The sequence below is a fragment of the Lagopus leucura genome, unplaced genomic scaffold (genome assembly GCF_019238085.1).
Source record: "Lagopus leucura isolate 7727_CA_CO unplaced genomic scaffold, USGS_WTPT01 35439-0_obj-0_obj, whole genome shotgun sequence".
Classification (NCBI taxonomy): Eukaryota; Metazoa; Chordata; class Aves; order Galliformes; family Phasianidae; genus Lagopus; species Lagopus leucura.
In genome coordinates this window covers 3,120-7,605 of record NW_024969187.1, presented here as the reverse complement: position 1 = coordinate 7,605, position 4,486 = coordinate 3,120, and the positions used below count along the sequence as shown (strand labels likewise).

At 48.7% G+C, this 4,486-nt stretch overlaps 1 long non-coding RNA gene across 1 annotated transcript; it reads left to right on the top strand.

Annotated features, from left to right (window-relative positions):
* LOC122194045 lies at positions 1 to 3,478 on the top strand. Its single transcript, XR_006183031.1, has 2 exons — positions 1 to 37; positions 567 to 3,478. It is a non-coding gene; the product is annotated as an uncharacterized LOC122194045 (long non-coding RNA).
* Positions 3,479 to 4,486: the final 1,008 nt, after the last annotated feature.

Below are 4,486 nucleotides of genomic sequence, written 5' to 3'. Positions count from 1 at the left end.
GATACAACAGATGGTGACCCCGACGTGATTTCTGGGGGTGAGTCAGCTGTTCTGCCAGCGGCGCAGGATCCCATTGCGGACCGGGTACATGATAAAACCCGCGGAGTAGTGGAAGCCCGGGGACGAGTGCGCATTAGTCCTTGTCAGGCGGGAGGCTCGGGAAAAAGGGCCAGGATCCCCCAAGAAGCTCGGGGAAGCGCCCGGTGAAGGCTAGACGCGCGCTTAGCCTGGGGCGATGGAAGCCGTTATCAAGGGGATTCTTCGCGCATGTAAAACCTATTGCCGGAGAAGTGTTCCTTCTAAGAAGGAGGTTGCGGCGGTACTTTCGCTGCTGGAGGGGGAGGGCTTATTGGCATCTCCCTCTGACTTATACGATCCCGCTAATTGGGATGGGTTCACTGACGCGCTCTCTAAGAGGGCAATGACTACCCAAAAGGCGGCAGAGTTCAAGGTGTGGGGATTGATTTGGGGGGCGTTTAAGATGGCGAGGGAGGAGAAAATGGCGAGTGATCGAGCTAGGGAGCTGTTACGGCTGGGGACGGGGGGAGATCTTGTCTCTGCTGCAGGTTTGCTGGAGGGCAAGTCGGGGCCGGTCCCCGCAGCCCCGCCCGAGGCGGCGGCTTCGACACCAAGAAGGGAGGAAGTTCGGCAGGGATCGTCGGACCGCAGGGACGGAGAGGCTCCATCCCCGCCTCCTTATCCAGCTCAGGGTTTATATCCTTCGTTGAAACCCTTCAGGGATGAGGGGGGAGGGGGAAGTGCGGAGGAGTGTAGCATAGCCTGCTCAACACCTGTTAAGAGGGCAGTGGGGGAGGGCGAGCTGGCCGGAGAGGGTACGGCGCGGCTGGTGAAATGTGAGAGCGGGGGCGGTGCTTCCTTGCTGCCTGACTCTGTTGCCGCGGCCGCTCCCATAAGGGGCTGGAATGTTCACTCCGTCTTGTGAAGGATGTGGGTGTGGCGTCCCGGTGCGAGCAGCCTCGGGATTCACCCAGGGAGGGCGGGATCCTGCAGTGACTGCCTCATGGGCCGCACCTACACTCACTGACTGCGCTAGGGCGAGGGAGGATTTACGAACCGCTTACGGTCCGACAACTACGACATTCGCCCTCCCTGTAGTAGTAAAAACAGAGGGTCCAGCTTGGACCCCTCTGGACTCCAAGGCAATTACTCGCCTTGCGGATTTGGTTAAAAGTAAAGGTCTGCGCTCTCCTGTGACCATGTCGGCAGTAGAAGCTCTTATGGCTTCTAGCCTCCTGCCGTATGATGTGATCAACCTTATGTGTGTCATCCTTGAACCTGTACAATATACCCTGTGATATGATGAGTGCAATCGGCCACTTCACCATTCCACACGTGCCTTATAGGGGTACCTTTGAATTTTTCTACTGATAGGTTGCTGTTTTTGGGATATGTAGATAACATAACTGCTTGCGAAAAGTACTTTACTTCAGGTGCTAATATTTCAGCTTGCCTGATCCGCATGCTCAATACATCACTTTCGTGGGACCCCCTGAATTGCTGCTTATGGGTTCTCAGAGCGTAGGTTCAGAGGTTCAGAGGGATGCATATGTTTTGAACAATTTGCCTTACAAGGATCGCTTTCCCAACGTGGGATTGCGCAGGATCTCCTTAAGAGGGGTAGGCCTTTGTTGTGGGACTCCAGCCGTAATAGAACCATCCCACACACGCTTGTTAACCCGCTGAACAGTGAGGTGTTCAGGTGGTCTGGCCCGTACTGTGGGTACGTGGTAAATCGTACTCGGCAGTGGTATAATTTCAAAACCGCGAATGGGTGGAAAGGTTCCCTGTGTAACAATTGTACATTGCCAGAGCAGTGGTGCAATATCACCACAAGTGACTGTTGCTGCAACATCACACAATCTTGGCCGCAGGGAGGGTACGGATACCCCCGCAGGAGGCCACAATATAATGTCACCACCGGAAAACTATGGAAAGGTAAATTTGATGATAATGGTCTGGATAGGAGTAATGAGAGAGTTAGTGTTGTCGGAGGTTCAAAGATGTTACCACCAGGGGTGTTCCTGGTATGTGGTGACAGGGCTTGGCAGGGTATCCCGAGGATACCGGTGGGGGGACCATGTTACCTGGGGAAATTAACCATTCTATCACCAAGCATCTCTGAGTGGGTACAATTGGTCAGGGACATGAGTAGAGGGACTCGGAAAAGGCGAAGTATTCACACCCTAGGATCAGACTGCGGTGACGAGGTACACCTTTGGGGACCAACGGCACGAATATTTGCATCCATCCTGGCTCCGGGAGTAGCCGCAGCTCAAGTGCTTAAGGACATAGAAAGACTAGCTTGTTGGTCCGTGAAACAGGCCAACGTGACTTCCGCGCTCCTAAGCGAACTACTCATGGACATTGATAGCCTTAGGCATGCTGTGCTCCAGAATAGGGCGGCGATCGACTTCCTACTCCTGGCACAGGGTCATGGATGCAACGACTTTGAAGGGATGTGTTGTTTCAATTTAAGCGATCACAGTGAATCACTACATAAGAAGTTACAACTGTTAAAGGAACATACAAAAAAGATTGGAATACAGGAAGATCCCTTCGGAAATTGGTTGGACAATTTGTTTGGTGGGATTGGGCCATGGCTTAAGCAGTTGCTTAAAGCGTTAGTAATAGGGCTGTTTATATTTTTGGGGTTAATGTTGTGTTTGCCATGTATCTTTCAATGTTTGCGAGGTTGTATACAACGAATGACTGAGAAAATGATCTACACGCAATTGGAATATTGTAGAATGCAGGATAAGTTCTAAGATGTATGTTGTTTAGGTTTAGCACATTGCGTATTGTAATGGGGCAAGGCTTCTCTTGGCATGGGGAGGGGGAAATGTTGTATTAGGCGCTTGCGCCATCTTCGGGTTGTAACGCGTTAGGACCTCCCCCTCCATATATAAGCACGTGTTTGTTCCATAAAAGCGCCATTTTGCTGTTCACCATATCGGTGTCACCTCGGTAATTGGCCAAGCTGCGGTCTCCCAGGAAAAGCGAACGGGTGAAGGATACAACAGAAAGGAAAGGAGTAGTTTTACATTGAAGATGTGCATCTTGCATACGTACCGACTACCGTTGGCTCCAGGTCCACAAACACTGCTCTGGGAACATGTTTACCAGCTCCCGTCTCATTGAAGAAAGTGTTAAATGAATCATCTCTGCCTCCAATAGTTTTGTCACTGAGCATGTGACCATCAGGCTGGATCCCATGTTCAAGACAATACAATTGCCAGCACGCACTGCCAAGCTGAACACCGGCCTGACCAACATGGATGGATATGCATTCACGCTGCAAACAAAAAAAAGGACAATGATAACGTGAGATCTGGGGCTATCCGTCACTTAGATTTCACTCTCAAAATAACTTGCTATCTGTGGGTTATACTGTAGTGATCTTTCCCTGCTGCATTATTACCTCGGCTGCTTGAGTGACAATTAAAATGATCCAACAGTCTGCTGCTAGCATGAATCTACTCACTGCTGCTGATCTACGCTGTCAGGAAAGGAAGGCAAGAGACAGGCGTGGCTGAATAATAATATTAATGAGATCCATTTCCTGCAGTAAAGAACTTAAAAGATACAGCATTTATTCCATTATTCTACATAGGTTGCTCTGAAAGTAATGCCTCCTATTTATTTCCATGGAAACTACATCAGCTATGAAGAACACAATAACAGTATTGCACAGAATTATCAGCTACAAAACACTTTTTCAACACTGTCACCACCACTCACTATGCATTTTCACCAGCAATAAGAGCCTGCATGCCACGCTTGCAAAAATCTGCATGGCTGTCCAGAACTCAGCTAGTCTTTCACAAATCTGTTGCCACTGCTGAAATGCACCACACACTGCCTCAATGTGCTGATATCCACTGTTTGGTTTCCATAAATATTCGGTGAGCATAATGGATGTCAAAGGGTACCATTATTTCCCCATATGGAGCAATTCAATTCCATACCTTTGCTTCATCCGCACTTCCATATCAGACACCATTCTGTCAGACTGCTCCTCTGCTACCATATGTCACATGGCAACAAAAACCTAATGGAACACTGGTTCAGCCTCTACTGCTGCACCACCGACATCCACCTCTGGTGCCATGGGCCAAAATACAATTGCAGGCATTACTTTCAGGGGAACCCTCATCTAATTCCAGAAATAGAGTTTACCTTGAGTCAGTTTTGGGAATTCTCTAGTAACAGCAACTGTTTGTGTCAAGTCAGGATTTCCTTTAAGAAGGATAATACCAAACAGCTTTGTCTAATAACTTTTTAATTAAGCATATTCTGGTCCTCTTGACTAGGATTTGGATATTTGAGTTCTTCTACATAGAGGCTGCACAGGTACATCTCAAATACTTGAAAATATACAAAGCAAAGCAATATGCATTGCTACTGTGAAATACTTGACTATTCCCAATGTTTCAAACACAGCTGATTCTGAATGAAAACCCATGCA